Source organism: Schistocerca americana, chromosome 9 (assembly GCF_021461395.2).
Source record: "Schistocerca americana isolate TAMUIC-IGC-003095 chromosome 9, iqSchAmer2.1, whole genome shotgun sequence".
In the NCBI taxonomy this organism is placed as follows: Eukaryota; Metazoa; Arthropoda; class Insecta; order Orthoptera; family Acrididae; genus Schistocerca; species Schistocerca americana.
Window position 1 is genome coordinate 5,638,747 of NC_060127.1, and position 27,013 is coordinate 5,665,759.

The following is a 27,013-nucleotide window of genomic DNA, read 5'->3' on the forward strand; positions in this document are numbered from 1 at the left end:
ACAGGTGTATTTTTGTAGGTACATTCAGTGGCATACATGAACACTGTCTTAAAAATGTGTCGCGAATGCAGAAGTTATTAAGAATCGTGGCTGATGAGGCAGTTTTACTCCATGGAAGGGGAAAGTGTAGTGATAGACAAATTTACTTCCTTTCATTTTGAAAGGGCTGTCAACGAGAAAAATTGTCTTATGGATTTGACACTACGAGTGAAGTTCGTTGCAAGGCACTAAGTACTGTCATTCTCCGAAACTGGGTCAATGTGGTCTGGCTACTTGCGCTTCGTCAGCTACGCTCCTTTTCCACCCCCATCCCCAACCCTTTAGGACGTAGATTGTTCTTAGAGGTAGGTTTTCTTACCCACATGGTGGTTCTTTACGGACGTTATGTGATTGTGCCAAGTTTGGTTGAAACCGATCTATTGGTTAAGGGGAAGGTGTGAAAGAAACTTCCATTTTTGTATTACGTATGGATTAGGTTCTTCAGAGCGCCGGGTTGTTGGTGAAAGATTGTATGGTTCTAATGCCTCACTCCTTGCTGTGCCACACTGAGGGCGTGTGATGGAAACCACGAGTCATTTCTCCATCTGGTGTTATGTTTATAAGGGTTTCAGGTGCTATTATTACTGACAACAAACTTCGTAAGGAAGTAAACGAATCGTGAGGATTTTGTCAGTACGACAAAATGCTAGTAGACTTCAAGCAGAAAAAATAATCTGTTTAAGGTTTAACTTAACTACTTAATAAAATTCTAATTTCCTGAAAGTGGCCGTGATGTGGAGTAAACTGAGTTTAGGACTTACTCTGGAACGAAGGCTCCGACTTGTCGCGCCGCCGGTCCCTTATCCAGCTGCTCCAGGGCGTCCATGTCTTCCGGGGACAGCTCAAAGTCGAACACCTGCAAGTCACAGAATATGTCGGCATAACTCGCTAAGTTCTCCTCAGCATGACAGCTGTTCACAGTTAATGGAATGCAGCACTCAAATAACCTCACAACACCAGTATGGACGATAACTCAATTTTCATATGGCGCACAACCAGAACCAAGAGTCCTACGTGGATGTCGTTGCTGGAGCCTTCAAGCCAGAGATTGGTTTCATGAACCTCTCCACGCTACTCCGTCTTGTGCAAGGCTCTTCGTCGCCAGGTAGCTGCAGCAGCTCACATCCACCTCAACCTGCTTACTTTACTCCTCTCTCGATGTCCCCCTACAGTGTTCCCCACACTTCCCCCCCCCCCCTTAAAAAACTGACGATTCTTTAATGACTCAGGATGGGTCCTAACAACTGACCCCTTCTTCTAGTCAAGCTATGCCATAAACGACTTTTTCACCAATATTATTCGGTACCTCCGTATTTCGACACATCAATCAGATCTCCATTATTCTCCAGTTGCACCACCTTTCAAAAGTTTATCTGATCAACTTTGCGTTCACGTTTCGCTTCAGTACAAGGTTACTGCAGCCAAATAGCTTCAGATGCGACTGCCTAACAAAAAAATTACATTTGGTGTTATAAAAATTTATATTTTTCGTAATAATGCTTTTCTTGCTATTGCCAGTCTACTTTCGATATTCTCGACTTCCACCACGTGAGTAATTTATTTTCCCTGATTGAAAAAAATCATCTGCTTCCTCCTTTACTGTCTCATTTCCTAATCCAGTTCCACAATTGCCTGATCTTATTCGACTACATTCCATTACTCATCTTCAGCTCATAACCTGTTCTGAAGACACTATACATACCGTTGAGCTGTTCTTCCCAGTCCTTTACGGCCTCTGACAGAATAACAATCTCATTAGCAAACTTGAAAGTTTTTATTTCTTCTTCCTGAAATAAATACACGGAATCTAATTCGTTCTTTGTCAGTTACAGCAAATGAAGCACCGTACTTCGAGTGGTGAAAAGATTTCTTTTTCAGTTACATATTCGACTGCGCGAGCTCACGGAAACACGCCTCCCGGCGGTCGAAAATTACAGTCGTAGATCAGTGCAGCACTCCAGTTTATGTTATCGGGAATTAAGTTAATGGCTTGCTGACATAGATATCGCCAACAAAATCTACCCTAAAAATTTCACATTACTTCCCCTGTCGTAAAGAACATGAGATTGTGTTGAATGGAAAGGTTATAAACGTGTTTGAGAAATATCGATTAAAGGTGATGTTTTAGTATTTAAATTGCTGTGGTCTTCAGTTCGAAGATTGGTTTGATGCAGCTCTCCATGATACTCTATCCCGCACATACCTCTTCATCTCCCAGTAACAAATGCAACTTACATCCTTCTGAATCTGCTTACTGTATTCATCTCTTGGTCTCCCTCTTTTTCACCTTCGACTCCCGACTACCCCCTCGCCCCCCCCCCCCCCCCCCCCCCCCACACACACGCACCTGCACACCTCGCTCCATTAACAAACTGACTATTCCTTTACGCCTTCGGATATATCATATCAAACTTTTCCTTCTATAAATCAGGTTGTACTATATGTACATCTCTTCGGCTTGATTTCATTATTTACTGGCAGTTCTATGTACCATTAGTAGAATTAATCTTATGTAACTTAATCTTAATGAGGCGGAAAGCGTATTTCATTTTCACATTACTCGTTCATTTATAAATATGGCTACATGGTAACCAGTTACAAGAATTTCTTTAAATACAGAGGACCGTTAGTAATTACTGCCCACCACCATTTACAGATTATCAATATAGAAACTTATCTACGGAACAGAATGAATTGTCGAGGAGAAATTTTTTCAACTTGTTTTCAAGCTTAACTTCGCTGTCAGTCAGATATTTTATACGGTTGGGTAACTGACCCAAAATTTTGGTTGCAGCATTGTGTTCCGCCTTTTCGTGATGGAGACAGCCTTAATGTGCGTGGAATAACGAGTGCCATGTTTTCTTCTGGTCCTGTAATCGTGTGCGTCGTTGCTCCTTCTGAATTGCTGCGGATTATTTACGACAAAGTTCATGAAGGAATAAAAATACTGTGAAGCACCAATCGCAATGCTCAAACCCTTAAACGGATATCTACAAGATGATCGTGGAAGAGCACCATATATTATTCTCACAGTACGTTTTAGAGCAAAAAAGACTTTCTTTCTTAAGGATGAGTTACCGTAGAACAATATTTCGTGCGACAATACTGAATGAAAATACCCGAAATATGTAAACGCACCGGTCTCTCTCCAAGATTTGCCGTGATTTGTAGTGGAAGTGTGGCTGTAATAAGTTGTTTTAAGAGTTCCAAAATGTGCTTTTTCCACTTTTTTCATCAATATGGATATCTAAAAATTTTGCAGTTTCCACCCTGGCTATTATTTCCTGGAGAATACCACTCAGTAATGACTTTTAAGGACATTACTTGTCATTTCTTCTGTTGCTGTGTGCATGTTTGGACTGATTACAGTATTACTGTCATCCTCAGAAGAACTCTTTTTTACAAATGAGACCCGAAAGGTCTTTTACATACATGAGAAATAGTTGTTGTTCTAAGATTCTGCCTCGTGGAACCCCATAAGTGATACATTTCCATTCAAAGGAATTTCTACTGCATACATTGCTTGAGTTATTAACTACAACTTCCTATATTTTTTGGTTAGATACGACAGAATCCATTGGTTGAACATATGTCTTGGTTAGTTACCTGAACTACCTATCAAATCTTCAGCATTCTTCTGTAGCGTCGCAATTCAAAAGCGTCTATTCATTCTTTTCTGAACAGTTCATCGTGGATCTTTAAATTCCATGTAAAGCTACACTCCAAACAATAATTTCAGAGATGATGTCGTAACACATACTATACTACGTATAAAATCGATAATAATTCTGATTCTGGATATTCGCTAGCAATTTTGAAATATTTAACATCTAATCTGATTCTAAATTCCTGTTTTTGAAATGTTAGGTTTATTTGTTGCAATTTTATACTGGCACGTGACAGTCTAAGTGCTAAGGAAAGTCGTTACATCAGTTGTTCCTGGGTAAGCAAATTTGACAACTGCATGCCAGGAGTTGGCCCAATGATGGTATCTGCATTCATCTGACAGAATCAAATCACAACTGCTGACTAAAACATATAAAAATGTTTTCTTGAGATAGGATTCCATTAGGAAAATTGTGCACCACAACCACACATCTAGTGTTGCAAACAAAGGAAACGCCAGCACTGATCGCATAGATTTCAAGCCGTTCTTTCTTTATTATTATTGCATATCGATTTAAATCACAGTGTGATGATCTTCATTGTAAGACTAAGTCCTGTGGGTTCATTCAAGTATGTACAAAATACGAATTCAGACTTAGGTGTTTGTCGTGAAGAACATGGCAATTAGCAGGTAGCGTGAATCCTACTAAGTTTGAATTTGCATTTTGAGCATGACTGTGTGAATCCACAGGAATCAGTGTTACACTGGAAATAATCACTCTGTGATAGAAATCGACAAGCAGCAATAATAAAGAAAGAACAGTTTGGAATCTATGCGATCAGTTCTGGACGTTCCCTTGTCTGCATAAAATGTTTTCTGGTTGTGTTGGTCGTTGTTCCAAGATTTCGGTGATGTGAAGAAAGATATGAACAAAATTAAAGGTAAAATTATGCGATAGGTGTCACGGAACACAAGTGTCTGAGCATTTCTTTATCAAATTAGACAGATATCTAAACCATTGTCGGTGATTTTCGCGGCAAGAGGAATGTAGTACAGTTTCTCTCTCGTAAATTGCTTGACGCTATTTAACTTTTTTATTATAGTAAACTCATCATAGTTTCCATCGCATTACAGCCTTTAGTTTTGGCTACTGAAAGCTGTTAACCGCTACAGTGGGCATTCTACGCATGCGCAACCGTTCTCCAGTGGAGGGTGTCCCATGGTGCAAACTTGCACAGTCGCACCACGTACCTCTCTCTCTGGTGAAGACGTTGCGTTATTTGGTGACAAACCGCAAGAAACGATTCCTTAGAGAATATGGAGTAGAAAACGTCGTATAGGCGCATGGACGGAAATGTGTTCCAGGGGAGGTACACCCACTTAAAGGTGGCGGTAAAAGCTGTTTGACAGTGTAGGTTTCTGTGCCTCGCACCCCTTGCAAGTGGGAATGTCCTGTCTGTACCTGCGTGCCAGCTCCTCACTCAGTGATTTTGTCGACGGTGACGGCGCACTCGTACATCGCTACTAGGAAGACATCTGATAACGACTTCTTTTGTCCCATTCATGCCAAACAAAAACTATCAAACACAATCCATAACCATGTTTCTGTGGTACTGACATCGCAGTGGAAACATTTCAAGAATCAGTTGGAACGCATCTGAAACAGCATTCACGCAATAGAAAAAAAGAACTGATGGAAATCAACTATACTTTGAAAGAATAAATCTCTTTTGTCCAAGACGTTTTTTGCAGAGCAATGGTAATTCTCTTCTGTGGCGTAGAAGTGATGCGAAAGCTCATGTCAGGTGTTTCGCTACTGGCTGTTATTTGTATAGTTTCCTGGTGACTGTATCAAAGGAATATGTCGTATTATCTGCAAAGTGGAGCAGTTTCAATAAAGGATTTAACAGCTTTTCATTCGCAAGTTTCCGAAAGAAAGGTTAGTCAAATGACAGCAGCTCGAGAAACAGCCTAGTGTTTGAGCTGTGACTTGCGCACAATTCTCAGAAGGACGAATATACCAGTGAGTATGTTCAGTTCACCATCTCTAGCATCTCACCAGCTGCGGACCCTAGTCCACCTTCATGAGCTGGGATGAAAAGCTGTGTGCTGATGCCCATTTAAGTCCGCATCCAAATCTAAATCCATTCCCTGCAAGCCGCTGCCACGTGTGTGACAGACGACACTTTCACTTTTTCCATGTTTTAGCAGTCTTTCCTGTTCCATGAACGTAATGAGTATGAGGAGAATGTCTGCTTGCACACTGCAGTTAACCTAATTTTCTGATCTTATGATCCATACCAGCGCAATACGTAGGGGTTGTTGTATGTTCCTACATTCTACTTTTAAAGATTGCTTTGAAATTAAACTATCGCAGGTCAGTTGGCAACTATATTCAGGTGCGCACCAGTTTATTCAGTATTTCCGTGTTGATACTGCATAACTCAAACAAAGCTGTCACCATTTGAGCTGCCCTTCTTCCTATACGTTCGATATCCCCTGTTAATACTGCAGGGTCTGGCTGGCGCCTTGAGATTCTGCCACGCGCCACACAAGACAGTGCTGCGGGTTGCCGCCAGATCAAGGCGTCTGCAACTCAACCGCAGCCCGCCGCAGTGTGTGGGGTCGCCTCTGCCAGATATCCCGCGCTGCTGTTGCTGGCGCCAACTCGCCTCTGCGAGCCACGTGACACTAACACAGCTTCCTAGCGTTCTTCCGCTGGACGCCCTTATCAGGACACCATCCAGCAGCTCGGCAGCCAGTCCGAGTTCCAGCAGAACGTCTGTTGCAGCCCAAGACTTCGCCAGTGCTGCATCTAGAGACTTTGCCTATGGCAGTGTTTCTTTATGATAACTGACAGTGTCCTCGTCTTGTACCTTCAACTATTTTTGTTTAACGAGAAATTGTCATTGGATCTGAGTGATCTTTTAGTTGTCTTCATTTCGAAACCGTTTCAATTACTATCTAAAACCTAACGTTATTGTGTACTCCCTATGTTATTAATAACGTTCTTGGTTACCTGGGCATATCTCTCCCCTTCTGCACCTCACCAACACGAAGATATTCTAAGAAAACTGTTTGGAGGGGCCCTCACACTTCAACAGTACTCTAGAATGAGTCGCTAGGGCGTTCCGTTAGCAACCCGGTTCGTAGACGAATTATTTCTAATATTCTGCCAGTGAATAAACTTCTGCCATCTGATTTACCTACGACTGCACCTATGTGGCAATACCGTTTCATATCCCTATGTATATTAACAAATATATACCTTGCCCGCCCGGTTAGCCGAGCAGTCTAACGCACAGCTTTCCGGAGTGGATAGGAGCACCTGCTGCCCGGCGGATTTGTGTCGAGGTCTGGTGAACCGGCCAGTCTGTGGATGGCTTTTAGGCGGTTTTCCATCTGCCACGGCGAATGCAGGCTGGTTCTACTTACTCCACCTCAGCTACACTATGTCGGCGATTGCTGCCCAAACAAGATTTTCACGTAAGCGTACACCACCATTACTCTACCACGCAAACATAGGCGTTACACTCGTCTGGTGTGGGACGTTCCCTGGGGGGTCCACCGGGGGCCGAACCGCACAATAACCCTGGGTCCGGTGTGGGGCGGCGGAGGGATGAAGTGGAGTGCGGTAGTCGTCGTGGGGTTGTGGACCACTGCGGCTGCGGCAGGGACGGAGCCTCTCCGTCGTTTCCAGGTCCCCAGTTAGCATACAATACAATTTATACCTTCTGTCCATCTGAATGTTCATTGGAGAATCGTGCAAAAAGTTGAAGTAAATCGCTCAAAAACTTTCCGAGATACTCGGAAAGCACTTTAAACAAAGTTTCCCATTTATATGTTGATATAGAAACATGGATAAACACTACGTGTCTCAACACACTTTCCTGTTAGACAAGTGAAGTGACATTTGTTTCATCGAACTTTCTCTACGTTTCTAGGCCGTTTCATGTTGCTCTCCACTTTCGTCACACACAACCGACGTTTCGATCCGTTTACTGGGATCCTCTAATGATCTTCTGGTGTTTCCGGTTAGCTGGACACTTGTGTTCAATGAGAAAATACGTACGCTTCAGTCGATGACTCTCCACCGAATATAACACACTGTGGTTTATCTGCCCAGAAATTCTAAATCCAGTTTGTTTTGTCATCCAGTGTTTTGCACAAAGAATCATCTACAAAAGACATTTTTGTGTAGCAGCGAAACATATACTCGTATTGTGGTGTCATCTGCGGCGCCGTATTGTGGCCAGACCGTTCTGCACACAAAATGACGTTCTGCTTCTAATAACGACAAACAACGCCTTTTCGCCACTGTAAAATGTCACCCTCAAGTAAACAAATAGGAAATAGTAGGAAAAACATGCTTCTTGAGTGCCAGTTGGCACACAAACTACACTCTTGAACAAAACGTTATAACTAGGCGAGTTCACTTTCTCTTGATGAATTACAAGTACAGGCCTTAACTGTATCCCGTCAACATCGGCTTGCCTGTAAAACATTCCAAGTAGCAACAGGCTATAGAATACTGTAGATGAGCCTATCGGCAGATGGATGCAGAGTTTCCTGACTCGAAAACATGCATGACTGTGCACCAAACCAACGTTTGTCATCGGATGTACGACCGTATAGCGTACCAAACGAAATTTGTGAAGGACTTGGAATGTCTTGGCAGCAAGGCCACAGCATGTTATTTTGGGCGAAGTATCGTCCAGAGATGTAAAAGTAGTTTCACTTGTGCACCAGGACAGTGCGTTGGGGCCGGCCGCAGTGGCCGAGCGGTTCTGGGCTCTTCAGCCTGGAACCGCGCTGCTGCTACGGTCGTAGGTTCGAATCCTGCCACAGGCATGGATGTGTATGATGTTCTTAGGTTAGTTAGGTTTAAGTAGTTCTAAGTTTAGTGGACTGATGACCTCAGATGTTAAGTCCGATAAGGCTTAGAGCCATTTGAACCATAACTCCTAACTTACACAAGAGAATTTTTACATATAAAGGGCCTCTCAATGAACAAGAAAGTAACAAATTACCACAACTCTATAAGTAACAATTCTCTCACCATCTAGCCACTAAAACAGTAACAAACAGATGTATAACATACACAGACTTAATAATAATGAAAAAAATAGCGGACGCCCGCCTCTCCCCACACACATGCCGACGCGCACGCGCAAGCACACACAACAAATAAAAGGATACTAAACTACATGCATATACAACAACACAAACAAAAGAACGAAAAATACGGAGCCACAGTTTGGAACGCTATAGACAATTAACGAACCAGACTGGAACGCAACGGTCAGTGGAAGTGAGGTGAGTCGACATATGTTAATAAAGCGCCAAAAATCGGACATCCTGTGTCCGCAAAACCGTCTAAGTAAAATTTCAGGCCGACACTTATAAACTAGTATGATCATAAAGTGGGTAATAAATATTTATTTACAATCACGATATTTGTGCTACGGTAAGTTGTTTCTCGCCTAACAAACGAAGAATAACAAAAAAAATGCAATGTAGTGACCTGTAATTATTACAAAACGCTAATGTTATTCTTATGAATAAATTGTATTACAGACCATTGGATTCACAAATAAAAAGAAGCGAAACGCGTTGGCAGAATAACAAGTCTTTATTCACTTACGTAGACGAACCACATCCCCAGGAACATAGCCGCGCGGGATTACCGATCGGTGTAAGGCGCTGCAGTCATAGACTGTGCGGCTGGTCCCGGAGGAGGTTCGAGTCCTCCCTCGGGCGTGTGTGTGTGTGTTTGACCTTAGGCTAATTTAGGTTAAGTAGTGTGTGAGCTTAGGGACTGATGAACTTAGCAGTTAAGTCCCATAAGATTTCACATACATTTGAACATTCCCCAGGAACATAGAAGCAACTAAGAAACGACGGTAAATGATGTATATATTCAATATGAACGAGTACAAAGTAGGGCAGTACAAATTCGTACAGATTTGATTGACTCACAGAAATGCTGATAAGCCTGAATTGGAAAGACTGTCCAGTTAGACACCTGTTACGGCGCGTATCCTGCCTATCAAGTCACGTGTGACATTTTTAAGAGAGGAATCTATTCTCGATGCTCGTCTGTGTCGCTACCGTAGGCTATGGAAGGGGCCCTGGAGATCAGGTTAGCCTAGTTACTGCGCTCACAGACGTCGTGGTCCAAGCGCACCCTAACATATTGTAAGGTGCAGTCATGTTTTAGTGAATAAATAATTCATGTTTGCTACCTAAAGTTTGTTACTCTTTCGTACTATAAATTTAATTCAGCGTCATTGCTAGTTTCTGCTACAATCTGCAATCATTATACAGATGAGGCCAGTTACATGGTATTTGACATGGAATACATGTAAAGTTTTACTAACGTTAAACTGTTGTAACGTGTTTACACGTGATGAACACGAGATCCGACAAACTGCAGGGATGGATTCCTGACTGAAAATTGAGGAAAAAAGGTGCTGTGAACACGTGCCTGGAAATGCATCGTTGCGACAGTAGTTGGCTCTGACCAATGACAGTTCCCGTGACGACGCGCTGTGTGTTCGCCGTGTGCTGCAGGCTGTGTCACTGATGCGGCGTGCTGTAAGCAGCAGGATGGCCCGGTATTCGTGTCGAGGACAAGCCGAGGTGGTGTTTGTGTACGGGCAAGCAGGTGGGAACTGCCGAGAGGCAGCACGGCTGTACCAAAAGAAGTACCCTTACAGACACCAACCACATCACACAACATTTCAAGCCCGTTTTGGGCACCTGTTTTCGAGGACGCTTTCAGACAGACGAATGTGCAGGGAGGCGGCGAACTGTGCGTACGCCAGATTCGTAGGACCGGGTTGAGACGAACCCTGACACAAGCTGCAGGCCAGTGGCTCGCCAACATGGTTTAGGCCAAAGTACGGTTACGTGTACCCTGTATGACAACCGCTACTGTCCTGTCCCTGTCACCTGAAATCCCACGGAGGCCACTTTGAACACCTATTGTGACGTGGATGCGATGCAGCTGTATACTGCGTTCCTGGACGATTTGTTGTCGTTGAACGGTCACCGTCCATTTGCAGAAAAATGTTCGGAGAACCTTTTAACCTCCATTTCGAGTCTGGAATCCGTCTCTGCAGTTTGTGGATTTTATTAATGCTCACCCTTCTACTGCATTTGTATATGGTCTTAATTTTCTTGCTGTCTTATATATTTTGTCAACATTTACCTATTTTTCGTAACATTTGACAGTTGATTCTATATTGACAGCTTTATAGCGTGATCGAGAGATGACGTATGTTTACATTTGTTTATCTATATCATAAATACTACGGTCTAAGTTGTTGTTTGTGTAATCTTTGGTGTCCATAGTACGAAAGAATAAGAAACTTTAAGCAGGCAATAGGAATTAATTATTCATTAAAATGTCATACGATGACATGTATATTGTTGCAGACCCTAGAGTGTGGAAAAAAATGCTGCCATGTATTTCACAGTCCGTCGATTTAGTTTTAGGTGTAGATGGAGATGCGTCGAACCCGCTAAGAGTGACTAGGCATGAGTGGATGCATCAATGAGTCACACATAAAGAGACACACAACGTACGACATCGCAATTGTTGACTGTATCCACAAACTGCGGAACTCGCATGCAACAGTTCGCACACTGCTTACGCTGAAGTTTTGCCGCAGACGGTCGGGGTTGGTGCTCTTGGGTATGGCCGCCACGACTAGCAGTATGATGTACCGCAGCAGCACCTGGGCGTTCGTCTTCCCGTGCTTCTGTGCGGTCTGTGAAACCACTGGGTTAGTCAGCTGGTCTCCCTTCACTGGCCTGAAAGTGCACAAAACAAGAAAACTAAGCACATGCGACAGAGAGATGTGAATACGCTATGCTCTTGGTACATACAATACTCAACACCTAGCTTTTTTTTGTCATCAGTATTCTGACTGCTTTGCCACGCATTCCTTTCTGGTGACAAACTCTTAAACTCAGAGTAGCACTTGCAACCTACGTCCTCACTTATCTGCTGGATGTATTCCAACCTCTGTGTTCCCCTACAGTTTTTGCCCTCTACAGCTCCCTCTAGTACCGTGGAAGCCATTCCCTGATGCGTTGACAGGTGTCCTATCGTCCTGTCCCTTCTTCCCGTCAGTGTTTTCCATATATTCCATTCCTAATCGATTCTGCGCAAAACCTCTTCCCTCCTTATCAGTCCACCTAATTTGCAACATTAGTCTGTAGCAACATGTCTCAAATGCCTCATTCTCTTCTGTCCCGGTTTTCCCATAGTCCATGTTTCACTACCACACAATTCTGGTTTGCAAACGTACATTCTGAGAAATTTCTCCCTCAAATTAAGGGCTATATTCGGTACTAGTAGACTTCTTTTGGCCCTTTTTGCCAGTGCTAGTCTGCTTTTGATGTCTTTCTGGCTTCTTCCGTCGCTGTTTATTTTTCTATGTAGCTAGTAGAATTATTTAACTTCATCTACTTCGTTACCATCAATGCTGATGTTAAGTTTCTCGCTGTTCTCATTTCTGCTACTTCTCATTATTTTCGCCTTTCTTCAATTTACTCTCTATCCACATTCTGTACTCATTATATATCCTGTAATTCTTCTTCACTTCCACTGAGGATAACAATGTCAGCAGCGATTCGATAATCCTTCCAGTTAAATTTTAATTCCATTCCTGAACATTTCCGGCACTAGGGGCCACAGACTACATTCCTCTCTTACGTCCTCTTTAATCGGAGCATTTCTTTCTTGGCTTTCAACTCTTATTATTCCCTCTTTTTCTGTTGTACATGGCGTATATTATCCGTTTCTGCCTTCAGCTTACCCGTTTGACATCGTCGAATGCTTTTGCCAGATCGATAGATTCTATGAACATGTCTTGATTTTTTTCTTTAGTCTTGCGTCCATTATCAACCGTAACGTCAGAATTGCCTCTCTGGTGTCTTTACTTTTTATACAGCAAAACTGATCGTCATCTAACATATCCTTAATTTTCTTTTCTGTTCGTCTGTAGCCGGCCGAAGCGGCCGTGCGGTTCTAGGCGCTGCAGTCTGCAGCCGCGAGACCGCTACGGTCGCAGGTTCGAATCCTGCCTCGGGCATGGATGTGTGTGATGTCCTTAGGTTAGTTAGGTTTAACTAGTTCTAAGTTCTAGGGGACTAATGACATGAGAAGTTGAGTCCCATAGTGCTCAGAGCCATTTTTTTTTATTCGTCTGTATATTGTTCGTGTCAGCAGCTTGGATGCATGAGCTGTTAAGCTGATCGTGCAATAATTCTCGCACTTCTCTGCCCTTGCAATCTTCGAAATTGTATGGATGATGCTTTTCCGAAAATCCGACGGTATATCGCCAGTGTAATACATTCTGCACACCAGCACTTCTCCTAGTTATTTTAGGAATTCTGATGTTACCTATCACTTCTACTGTATTTGATCTTAAGTGTTCCAGAGCTCTTTTAAATTTTAAATCTAATACTGCATCCATTATCTCTTCTATATCGACTCCTGTTTGTTCTTCTATTGCAGCACGCAAATCTCCCCCCTCATTCTACGAGAAACAAATTGATAAAGGAAAAAATATATTTTTTGCAGAGACTTTTATTGCTTCTCAACATAATCTCCATAATTGAGTTTGAGTTACTTTCCCACAAACTGATGTCCTCGTTGTTCCTGAACTTTTTTCCACGTAATGCCACCTTGAGTTAAAAAAATGAAAAAAGGAAAATTTGAGGAAGCCAAATTTGGACTGTATGGAAAATGAGATAGTATTTCCCAACGCATATTTTCTATGCTTTCCTAGGCGATCTGGGCACTGTGGGGAACAGCATTCTTTTGTATCAATATCATGCCGTTTCTCTGACATCCGCTACGTTTATCTTCCATTTCTTACATTATTTTGTTCAGCTCGTCTGAGTAGTAGGCCCTATTTATTGAACGCTGATCTTTCATCGCCGATTCTTGCGTTTTGAATTTCTTTCCCAAGTGAGCTGGTGTGCTGCCATTGCATGATTTGTTTTTTTTGGATGCTGGTTCCAAATGGCGAACTCATGACACGTTAAGATCTTGTTTACAGTAGGGTCACTTTCCCTTTCACAGCATTCTGTCAGGTCCTTACACACTTTGAATCTGGTTTTCGTTCGTTGTTGGCTCACCTGTTTTGGGGTCCATTTTGCACTTATTTTGCTGTGCTTCAGCTTGTTACTGATAACGGTATGAAATGTGCCAACGATTACTGCAGCTGTCTTTGATATACGTCCAACTGTAACACGTCGGTGTTTACGAACAACGTCGTAGTTGCGGGTTTCAAGTGAAGGAGCTGACACCTACGCTGTACGGCCAGGACATTGCTCGTACGTCACTGTGGTTCGACTGTTTTCAAACTGCTCTACCAATCTGTAAAAATTTCCGTGTCTCGCTCGTACAACTTTCACCCTACTGTAAAACCATTCGACAATAGATTTTAGCCTAGTTTCTACCTTCAGAAAAAAAAAAAAAAGAAATGAATCACTGAGCCTTCCTCTACTAATGTGGAAACTCCAACCAGTCACGCCATCGTTAAATAAAATATCGAGGTGATAAACAAAAAAATATTTTATCTGTGAAATTCTAAGCTCATCCCAATGATACCAACGTGAACTCATCAAAGTACGAAACTTGTCCTACGTATTGTTTCATTTCTACGATGGAAGTTCAATAAATAATGCAATATGTTTCTTTCTCGGCCAGTTGCAGGTGAAAAAAAAAAGAAGCAGAATTTGTTGTGGGACATCGTCGAATATTCCAGCTTCCGCCCCTATAGTTCCATGAAGCTCCGACAGATGGCGGCGCTATACGTAGCCTTCAAGATGGCGTCCGTAATGAAGGTGAGTTCGAGGTAGAGAGCTGTCATTGGGTTTCTTTTGGCGGAGAAGTAGGGCATCGCGCAGATATTCGTAGGCGTTTGCAGAATGTCCACAGAGACTTGGCGGCGAACAAAAGCAAGGCGAGTCGTTGTGCAAGGCGTCTGTCATCATCGCAACGATAGGGCGCAAACCCGTTCGACCTCCTGCAAGCCGGCCAGCCACGCACAGCTGTGTCTGCTGCGATGTTCCGGACACTATCGTTTGAGGTGATCGACTAATCACAAACACACACGTCGATGCTCAACTGAACATCTCTGTTAGCAGTGCTGACACACTAGCCCACCATCTGGACTGTTCTTCTTCCTCCACTACACATCCCGGATCTCGCACCCTCCATCGGTTTGGCCCAATGAACTATGCACTCTGTAGGATAAATCTGAGTTTATCGCAGCAGCGAGACGTTGACTCCGACGTCGACCAGTAGAGTGGTACCGTGCGCGCATACAGCCTCCACGAGTCAGGTGGCGTAAGGCCGTCGTTTTGAACGTAGGTTATGTTGAAAAATAATTTTTTGTACCCAAAATAGTGGGGAATAGTATGGTGTATTGGAATCCTCAATAAAACGAACCTGCTCTACTCATTGAACATCGCTCGTACGCCAGTTTGTTTCTTTAATTATTGCATGTCCGTCAAAGAACTACATCCATGCACATCAACTCGCTGTGTTGAATATGGCAGACCATACTTTGATTTTAGATTAAAGTAGATGAGATGCATTGACTGCTCTGTAGACACAAAGTAGAGAGATCTTCTAGGGTTTCCGGAATGTAATAGAAATGAAAATACCTTAGAAATATTTACAAAAGAAGTGGTATGCTAAGGGAGCTTCCAGAGAATTTATGTGAAACAGTACTCATAGATTTGGAGACACTCAAAATTTTGTGCAATTCTTCATTTGTGCCTTAATTGAAAACTTATCACAAATACTTCAATGTATACATACTAAAGTCGTTAACATAATTATTAAAAAGGAAGCAGAAATATCTAAAACGCTCATTGCATCACTGCCTTGATGCTGTTCTGGAGTCGGGTACTACATACCATTTATGTGTAATATACACTTGTGAGCCATAACATCATGGACACATTCTTACTAGCGAGTTGGCGCAACTTTGGAGCACAGTCATTCTGCCCATATTAGTGAAATCCTTGTTAGGATTCTAGAGGTATGTTGTACCATATCCACTTCATTAGGAGAATCACATCGATACTGGCGCGTCTATTCCAGCATTTAAGGAGAATACGTTCCCAGAGGTGGTCAAGGTCAGTGGTTTCTGATTGTGAATGTGAAACTCTATATCCTACCGTCCTTGTTTTTGTTGTTGGCGTTTTGGGCATATTTCTCCACACGGTACACTGGACCCCGTATACAGTCAATTTGGACACCCACTTCATAACAGGAGCAACCTGTGTTTCGTCGCCCTTGAGCATTAAATGACCATCACTTCCACGCTCGCCAGATATCCCGGTTTATAAGATGGAAACAAGATACAGAAGTCCCTTCATCATCTATCCTGCACTCAGGCTCGTCAGAAATATGAACATCTTCACCCTGTATGTATTACGTCTTACTTTGCCTCTGTTATATCCCTTTCCCCTCCTCCCCATCCCAGCCTCACCCCAACTTCTCTCTCCCTCCCCTGCAGTTCCTATGCCTACCCTTCAGGGTGGTGCTTCCCCTAGCAAGATTGAGAAGTTCTCCCTTCTTCGGCGCCCACTGGCTACGAGGACCCTTACACCCAGCATCTCTCAGGCCAGAGGCCTGCTACCACAAGTCAACCATGGGACCGACATTCTGTGCGCCACAAGTTCACCTACTCTCTTTCAGTTCCAGATCTCGCTGAAGCCTGCCCTTTTTCCAGGCCCTGCCCTCCTCAACTTATCAAAGAAGAGGAGGAGGAGTAGAAGAAGGAAGTCGAGGGACAAGTCCCCTATGTTGCCTCTGGCTCTACCCTCGAAGCCTAAGTCTGATCTTTTATTCATAGATGTCGCCCCGTCCTTGAAGATGATGGGTGGTGACCCAGTGACCTGACTGGCTTCAGGACGTTAGCCTCCAAGTTGGATCCCTGTTCCATACTTATTCAGTGGAACTGCAATTGATATTACAGTCAAGTTCCAGTGTTACAATCCCTTATTTTCTTTTCTCTGCAGATTTTGTTATTCTCTAGGAATCTCATATTACTGACGCTCAGTTACTGGCCCTTCATAGGTTCTGTGCTTTTTGTCGCTAAGGCGTCGGCTGTTTGTGGGCTTCTGGTGGTATCTCCATGCTGATGTTTTTAGTATCTGGGTCCCTCTTTGTATCACACTGGAAGCGGTTACCATCCAGGTCCACTTGTACTCTGCAGGTACAGTTTTCAATCACTGTCTCCCTCCTCACAGACAACTACGCCACTGACCTCCTGCAGCGGCTCTCCCATCCCTTCCTCCTCCTTGGGGATTTTAATGCACGTCACTCCTTGGGAGACAGAGCGTTTCTCTGTAGCGGGGGTCTTCTCATACACAAGTTTCTCGCAGACTACGACCTCTGTCTTCTTAATGATGGCTTCCTTGCTTATTTTAACGCTGCTTATGGCATTTCTTGTGTCAGTGATCTTTCACTCATTCCGTCTTTCCTTCACTGTCCCTTACACTGGTAGCTGCACGATGATCTCTGCTATAGTGATCACTTTCGGTTGATTCTCTCGTTCCCTTTCCACTTTCTGATGGCTAGGTTACCCCACCGGGCTTTTCATCTCTGTGACTGGCCTCTATATACCTCCCAAGTCGTATTTATGCGCTCTTTGCCAAGCTGTGTTGATAAAGCCGCCCATGAGCTGCCAAATATGATTATTTGCTATGCAGCCACAGCCATCCCCCCAATCGATGGGCCCCATTCGCCCCTTGCCTGTTCTATGGTGGAACACAGCCGTAGTCATTGCCATCCATGATGGTTATCGCGCCTTGCAACGCCTTAAGTGGCATTACCTATAGACGTTTGCACTAAAGCCTGTTACTTAACTAAATAGAGCAAGTGATTTGTTGGGAACACTTAATCTCCTCACTAAATTCTTCAGTCTCTTCGTTACCAGTGCGGGCTATGCTCCACATCCTCCAAGGTTGTAAAGGCAGTTTTCCATCTTTCGCCTTGCCCCTCCGTGTGGCCTTTATAAAGATCCATCAGTTCTCGCAGAACACTTTGAGACCTATTTTGCAACGGGATTGGTGTCAGCCTCCTATTCTTTGTCCTGTTTCCCACGTTCTCTACTCTTGGTTAATTTCTTGTTTCTTGATTCAGATGGATCTCTTTCAGGGCACGAAAACCTCTATCACACCAGTGGTGTTTTCTTGTTTGTTCCACAGACTCTTATCGGATGTTTTTCACACTGATGGCTCTAAATTCTTGGGTGGCCACCCCACTCCTGTCTAATAAACGTTGTGCAGTAAAAGGGACACCCAGCTTGTGATTTTCTTCCCTCTGCCTCTCACTGCAGGAATCTAGCATCCTCTGCCATCACTGTATCAGCCATACCACGCTCACTGATGGTTTCTTACTGCGTAATGAGCCTCCCTCTTTGTAGTTTCATGGCCTGCCTCACAGGGCCGCCGCCTTGCGAACCTTTGCGCTAAATACGCCCTCCCACCTTTCTTGCCGCTGGTGTTAGTCGATGACCCTGACATGGTTATGTCCGTCCTCAGATTTCTTCTTGGAAATGGTTTGTTCTCTTACATTTAAGTACCTGAATGTCCTTCCTGAACTGGCGTTTCTCGGTTAATGTTGGCATTGATTTGGGAGGCGTGCGACCTTGACTCCATGCCAGCCAAGCTTTCCCTCCCTAGTTTCTTTACGGTTTTTCCTAAATACTGAAGTATTGTTCTGTGTATGTTAGCCCAGTACTTAGCCATATCTGTAACTTTTCCTTTAGGAGTGGTCGGTTTCCTGACCGATTAAAGTACTCTTTAGTGAAGCCACTTTATAAAAAGGGAGACATGGATAATGTTGACAACCTTAGACCTATTTCCATGCCATCGGTGTATGCTAAAGTTATCGAGAAGGTTGTATATACAAGGTTACTGAAGTATTTAAATTCACATAATTTGCTGTCAAATGTACAGTTTGGTTTTAGAAATGGTTTAACAACTGAAAATGCTATATTCTCTTTTCTCTGTGAGGTTTTGGACGGATTAAATAAAAGGTTGCGAACTCTAGGTGTTTTCTATGATTTAACGAAGACTTTTGACTGTGTTGACCACAAAATATTACTGCAGAAGTTGGACCATTATGGAGTAAGGGGAGTAACTTACAATTGGTTCGCCTCTTACTTTAAGCAGAAGGTAATTCTCCGCAATATTGAGAATGGTAGTGATGTTCAGTCACAGTGAGGCATTGTTGTGCGGCGTTCCCCAAGGATCGGTGCTGGGGCTGCTGCTGTTTCTTATTTATATAAATGATATGCCTTCCAGTATTGAAGAGGTTGCGTCATCGCGAAAACGCGGAATCGGCCCACAAGTAATACTAGATGGGCGCGATTCGCTTTCTAATGGGGCTCCCAATAGGTTGTCACCCGGAGAGGTTTGCTGATGACACCAGCTTGGTAGTGAAGGATCTTGTGTGTAATATTGAAATAGTATCAAGTAATGTAGTTCATGAAATAAGTTCGTGGCTTGGGGAAAACAATTTGACGCTAAATCACAGTAAGACTCAGTTTTTACAGTTTCTAACTCACAATTCAACAAGAACCGATATTTTGATCAGACAGAATGGACATATTATAAGCGAGACGGAACAGTTCAAGTTCCTAGGCGTTCGGATAGATAGTAAGCTGTTGTGGAAAGCCCATGTTCAGGATCTTGTTCGGAAACTAAATGCTGCTTTATTTACCATTAGAACAGTATCTGAAATAAGTGACAGTTCAACACGAAAAGTAGTCTACTTCACATATTTTCATACGCTTATGTCGTATGGTATTATTTTTTGGGGTAATTCTTCTGATTCAAAAAGGGTAGTTTTGGCTCAAAAACGGGCTGTTCGAGCTATATGTGGTGTAAGTTCGAGAACCTCTTGTCGACCCCTATCCAATAGTCTGGGAATTCTGACATTGCCCTCACAGTATATATTTTCTTTAATGTCGTTTGTTGTTAGCAATATTAGCCTATTCCCAAGAGTTAGCAACTTTCCCTCAGTTAATACTAGGCAGAAATCAAATCTGCATGTGGAATGCACTTCCTTGACTGTTGTGCAGAAAGGAGTGCAGTACTCTGCTGCATCCATTTTCAATAGGCTACCACAAGAACTCAAAAATCTTAGCAGTAGCCCAAACTCTTTTAAGTCTAAACTGAAGAGTTTCCTCATGGCTCACTCCTTCTATTCTGTCGAGAAGCTCCTGGAAGAGATAAAAAATTAAGCAAATTCCAGTGTTGATTTTCTTTATTTAAACTTACGACTTGTCGCCTGAATATGTTTTTTATATTTCATGTTATCTGTTTCTACTGTCGTGTTATAATTTCATGTATTGACTCGTTCCATGACCATGGAGACTTCTACTTAATTTTGACCCACGGAACAATAAATAAATAAATAAATAAAAATCTTCCCCTGGCGTTGTGCCCACTGTGTCGTGATTATGGTGTTCTTTACTCTTCCTGCTACCTCAGCTTTCCTTCTACCTCATTGTTTCCCTTCCCATCGATTCGACTGTGTGTGTTGCTCATTTTCAGCCACCTTAGATCATGGGACATGACCTCAGTGCCTGGTTCTTTCCACCACTACTAACCAATCAATCAGCAAACCAACCAGCCAACTAACTAACTCCGCAGTGGAGGGGGGATGTACACCGATCCAGGGCTCTCACTGACGGGTTACAGTGGCGGGCGCCAGCATGTTGTGATGAGGAAAGGTCACCCACTGCATCCACAGCCTGAAGACGACCTATGACTTATCGGCACTAGTTACTGCGTTATGGAATGCTCGTGTGTTTGTGATGTAAGAACTGTAAAGATTGAAAAAGCACTTACTTGCTGCCACCAGCAGCACTGGCCTCGTGAGTAGGAGGCTGGCGGCCGTGACCCCAGCGGGGTGTAGGCGCAGACGGTGACGTCGAGGGCCCGGCAGTAGGCGCGCAGCTCGGCCTGCTGGAAGTAGGCGTGCAGCTCCACCAGCCCTGATGCGCGCCGACCGCCACACGCGCGTCACCTGCCTCGCGTTGAAGTTGGACAGCCCGATGGACCGAGCGCGCCCCGCATCCACCTGAGCCTCCATAGCCTGCCAGTGATTGATTTCAGTTCAGCGTTGAGAAAAGAAACGCCGCGAATTTCCTATTAAAGGATGATAATGAAGGTGACACCTCTATAGGCTGTGTAACAAAAACAAAATTTGTAGGAATGATTATTGACACCCATTTGAAGTAGTGCGTACACAAAATGATACATGCAAACACAATGTCATTAGCATGTTATGTCCATAGAAACCTGTCATCGGAGTGTAACAGCCACCGTGTTTTAACTAAATAAACTCTCCAGACAAAAAATTAAAATAAATAAATGAAATACCACAGCTTTAACGAAGACATTTATTTCAAATGAACAGTTTCGGCGCAACACTTACGCCATCTTCAAATTCTCTAAAACCAAAAGAGTAATTTCATTCCCTTTCACGTGTATTGCAGAACCCTTACAACACTAGTTACCGTGGATTTCGTACATCAAGAGTGTACACTATGTGGTGAAAAGTATCCGAACACCTGGCTGAAAAGGACTTAAAAGTTCGTTACGCCCTACGTCGGTAATGCTGGAATTCAATAATGTGTTGGTCAGTCTTTAGCCTTGATGAACGCTTCCACTATCGCAGGCATACGTTCAATCAGGTGCTGGAAAGTTTCTTGGGGCATGGCAGCCCATTCTTCACGCAGTGCTTCACTGAGGAAAGGTACCGATGTCGGTCGGTGAGGCCTGGAACGAAGTCGGCGTTCCAAAACATCCCAAGGGTATTCTGTAGGAATCAGGTCAGGAATCTGTGCACGCCAGTCCATTACAGGGATGTTACTGTCATGTAACCACTCCGCCACAAGCCGTGCATTATGAACAGGTGCTCGATCATTTTGAAAGATGCAGTCACCATCCCCGAATTGCTCTTCAACAGTAGGCGGCAAGAAGGTGCTTAAAACAACAATGTAGGCCTGTGCTGCGATAGTGCAGGCAAAACAACAAGGGATGCAAACCCCCTCCATGATAAACACGACCACACCATGACACCACAGCCTCAGAATTTTAATATTGGCACTACACACGCTGATAGATGACGTTCACCCGGCATTCGCCATACCCACACCCTGCAGTCGGATCGCCACATTGTGTACCGTGATTCGTCATTCCACACAACGTTTTCCCACTCTTCAATCGCCTAATGTTTACGCTCCTTACACCAAGCGAGGCGTCGTTTGGCATTTACCGGCGTGACCCGTGGTTCATGAGCAGCCGCTCGATCATGAAATCCAAATTTTCTCACCTCTCGCATAACTGTCATAGTACTTGCAGTGGCTCCTGCTGCAGTTTCAAATTCCTGTGTGATGGTCTGGATAAATGTCTACCTATTACACATTATGACTTTCTGTAACTGTCGGCGGTCTGTCAGTCAACAGAGGAGGTCGGCCTGTATGCTTTTGTGCCGTACATGTCCCTTCACATTTCCACTTCACTATCTCACCGGAAACAGTGGACAGGAGTGTGGAAATCTCGCGTGCAGACGTATGACACAAGTGACAGTCACTTGACCACGTTCTAAGCCCGTGAGTTCCGCGGAGCTCGGGGCTCTGAGCACTATGGGACTTAACATCTGAGGTCATCAGTCCCCTAGAACTTAGAACTAATTAAACCTAACTAACCTAAGGACATCACACACATCCATGCCCGAGGCAGGATTCGAACCTGCGAGCGTAGCGGTCCCGCGGTTCCAGACTGAAGCGCCTAGAACCGCTCGGCCACACAGACGAGGTCAGCCTGCTTTTGTGCTGTACGTGTCCCTTCACGTCTCCACTTCACTATCACATCGGAAACAGTGTACCTAGGGATGTTTAGGAGTGTGGAAATCTCTCGTATAGACGTATGACACAAGTCTCATCCAACCATGTGACCATCTTGGAAGTCCGTGAGTTCCGCAGAGCGCCCCATTCTGCTCTCTCACGATGTCTAATGACCACCGAGGTCGCTGATATGGAGTACCTGGCAGTAGATGGCAGCACAATACACCTAATATGAAAAACATTTGTTTTTGGGGGTGTGCGGATACTTTTGATTACGTAGTGTATATACAACAAGTATTATGTGGGTTCTTCGATACATGTACCAAGGAATGAAAATACTCTTTTGGTTTAGAGTGGACCTGAAGATTCCGTACGCGATGGGCCGAAAATACTCTGCTGAAATTCCCTTGATGAGAAGGCTGTGGTGGTTACTTTTATGTATTTATATCTTAAGCCAGTCTCCAACGTCAGCGAGAACGATGCACCTATACAAACTGAGAAAAAAAATAGTGTGTCCGTTGATTTAGCACAGATGAGTCGTTAAGTATTTACAGGTGGCAGACGATCTAGTCACGTGCTTAACCACGCGTGCACTGCCTCTCCGAGCGTAAGGCAGTACAGATCAGCAGGACACTTACGTTCCAAGCAGACATTGTACGTAAACATGGCTAAAAGTAAGGACGTGGCAGAGTGGCGAAAAGGGCCAATCGTTTTCGTCTGCGCTCATCTCTATCTTGAGTGTGAGATACGGACTGTCTGGCGTGTCTACAGTCAACAGATTAACGCATACGGGTACGAAACACAACGTTAGAAACATGGTCAGAAAAAGATGCTGACTGAGACTGAGCGGAGACGCATTTCACGGCTTGTGAATCACAATTGCTTCCAGCCTCGACAGCAATTTCTGCAGGCCGGGAATGAAGATCCATTCCAACTTGTTAGCTAGAGAACATGGCGACGGGACGTGCACGCAAAGAACATTTGGAGTGTCGGACATCTCGGAAGAGACCCCTGCTCACACATGCACGTAAAGACGGAAACAGCGAAGTTCATCAGGCTGGAACAACATGTGACTGGTTCTCTGAACACCACCCCGCCCTGTGTGATCTCGAATGGGCTGCAGACTTCAACCCCACATAAAACCTGTGGGACACGGTGCGGCAGAGAATAAAGCATCGATGTCAGCATCCCTACAGTTCGGCGGAATTGCGCCATCAAATCCTGTGAGAGGCTTAATCTGGATGCGACATAACTGCACAACCTTGTGGACTCACCTCCTAACCGGCAGTTATTAAGTCCAGGAGCGGAATCACACAGTGTTAAATGACATTCTTAATGATTTCTCTAGGGGTGCCTAATTTTTTTGTCTAATGACCTTACTACTCGCATGCACACTCTCAACTCTTAACTATGGAATTCTTTTCTGAGGAACAAAGTCTGAAACCAGTTTTCAGGCTATATAAAAGGGTCCATAAGAATAATAACCGAAAACAGTAGTCGAGCTCATTGTAAAGATCTGTTCGAAAAAATTGAGAATTTCAACTACACATTATATTTACCAATCAGATGCCCAAATCTCTATTAACCCTCATAATAATTGAAAAAAAAAAAAACAGTTCTGTCCATGACCATTGAACAAGATCTATACTCAACTTACATTTTCCAAGAAATAATAAACATAAAATTGCAAATAACATTTTCTGCAAAGGAATAAATCTGTACAGTAAACTGCCCAAAGAGATTAACGAGATTAGTGAAATAAAACACTTAAAAGTCAGTTAAAGAGTACCTGTTGAGCTGTACTGTGTATATAGTGAAAGATCAGTTAGGCAACACAGAGTGAGAGCTTGATAAAAAATGTGACACAAATCAATAACAACAATAATAAAACATTTCTCACAGCACCTACAGACTGTTCTTCCTACCTTTTTACTTTTTTGATTTCTGGTAACGTCACTTCCAAAGCTACTCGATGTGTAAGACTTAAAGTTTTATCTTATTCCTGAGTTCAATATGTCACTAATTATCGAGAGATGCTGACTCAATTTTTCAGTCTAGCAAATGGGGATATGGGTGACTCAGAATGAAAACCAAACACCATAAACGTGAACGCGGTGTCAGGTGATAGTGTCTGTAGTATTATGAAATAATGTACGTGTAATGTGTGTGGTGTATGCAGTGACTGGGAGTCAGAATTGAATGAATAGGGTAGCGTTACTCTTTCGCATTACTAAACAACACTGTTGTGCCCTAGGGATAAACCAGATGAGGTACTACTGCTTAGTTCAGCCACATTTGCCCTTAGAAGCATTGCAGATCGCGGGGAAAGACAAGTCAGTAAGGCCGACAGCAGTGGCCGGGTGGTTCTAGGCGCTTCAGTCCGGAACCACGCGGCTGCTATGGCCGCAGATTCGCATCCTGCCTAGGGCATGAATGAGTGTGATGTCCTGAGGTTAGTCAGGTTTAACTAGTTCTATGTCTAGTAGTTCTAAGTCTCAGATGTTAAGTCCCATAGTGCTCAGAGCCATTTGAACCATTTGTTAAGTCCCACAGTGTTCAGAGCCATTTGAATCATTTGTTAAGTCCCACAGTGCTCAGAGCCAGTTGAACCATTTGTTAAGTCCCATAGTGCTCAGAGCCAGTTGAACCATTTGTTAAGTCCCACAGTGCTCAGCTGAACCATTTGTTAAGTCCCATAGTGCTCAGAGCCAGTTGAACCATTTGTTAAGTCCCATAGTGCTCAGAGCCAGTTGAACCATTTGTTAAGTCCCATAGTGCTCAGAGCCAGTTGAACCATTTGTTAAGTCCCACAGTGCTCAGAGCCATTTGAACCATTTGTTAAGTCCCATAGTGCACAGAGCCAGTTGAACCATTTGTTAAGTCCCATAGTGCTCAGAGCCAGTTGAACCATTTGTTAAGTCCCACAGTGCTCAGAGCCATTTGAACCATTTGTTAAGTCCCACAGTGCTCAGAGCCAGTTGAACCATTTGTTAAGTCCCAAAGTGCTCAGAGCCATTTGAACCATTTGTTAAGTCCCATAGTGCTCAGAGCCAGTTGAACCATTTGTTAAGTCCCATAGTGCTCAGAGCCAGTTGAACCATTTGTTAAGTCCCATAGTGCTCAGAGCCATTTGAACCCTTTGTTAAGTCCCACAGTGCTCAGAGCCATTTGAACCATTTGTTAAGTCCCATAGTGCTCAGAGCCAGTTGAACCATTTGTTAAGTCCCATAGGGCTCAGAGCCAGTTGAACCATTTGTTAAGTCCCACAGTGCTCAGTTGAACCACTTGTTAAGTCCCATAGTGCTCAGAGCCAGTTGAACCATTTGTTAAGTCCCACAGTGCTCAGAGCCATTTGAACCATTTGTTAAGTCCCATAGTGCTCAGAGCCAGTTGAACCATTTGCTAAGTCCCACAGTGCTCAGAGCCAGTTGAACCATTTGTTAAGTCCCATAGTGTTCAGAGCCAGTTGAACCATTTAAGTCCCACAGTGCTCAGAGCCATTTGAACCATTTGTTAAGTCCCATAGTGTTCAGAGCCAGTTGAACCATTTAAGTCCCACAGTGCTCAGAGCCATTTGAACCATTTGTTAAGTCCCACAGTGCTCAGAGCCAGTTGAACCATTTGTTAAGTCCCATAGTGCTCAGAGCCATTTGAACCATTTGTTAAGTCCCATAGTGCTCAGAGCCATTTGAACCATTTGTTAAGTCCCATAGTGCTCAGAGCCAGTTGAACCATTTGTTAAGTCCCATAGTGCTCAGAGCCAGTTGAACCATTTGTATATTGGTCAGTGAAGGAACATAACAACAACATTGTATTTAATTGAAAGCACATAGCAACTGTTGTAGTTTGTAGAATATTTATGAAATAAGGATGCCTTAGAAATTATGACAGAGGAACACGCCGATATGGCTAATGTGGTGGTAATTCTAACGTAATACTCAGTATAATGTATCGAGAGGTGTACTACAATGTGTGTATCACACCCTCCAATACTTGTTCTAAGGCTGTTATATTACTTCTATACGTATATGCTGTCCCTTCTGTCGGACATATCCGAAAGAACAAACACCACACAAACATACACTGAAGAGCCAAAGACACTCCTACACCTGCCTGATGTCATGTAGGGACCACCCCATGAGCACCCAGTAGTGCTGCAGCACGACGTGGCAAGGACTCGAGTAATGTCTGAAGTAGTGCTGGGGGGAACTGACACCATGAATCCTGCAGGGCTGACCATAAATCAGTAAGAGTACGAGGGGGTGGAGATCTCTTCTGAGCAGCACGTTGCAAGGCATCCCAGATCTGCTCAATAGTGTTCATGGCCGGCCGAAGTGGCCGTGCGGTTAAAGGCGCTGAAGCCTGGAACCGCAAGACCGCTACGGTCGCAGGTTCGAATCCTGCCTCGGGCATGGATGTTTGTGATGTCCTTAGGTTAGTTAGGTTTAACTAGTTCTAAGTTCTA

At 43.7% G+C, this 27,013-nt stretch overlaps 1 pseudogene; it reads right to left on the reverse strand.

Moving 5' to 3' along the window:
- Window positions 1–796: 796 nt before the first annotated feature.
- LOC124551191 overlaps window positions 797–27,013 on the reverse strand; it is a 38,289-nt pseudogene continuing 12,072 nt past the window's right edge.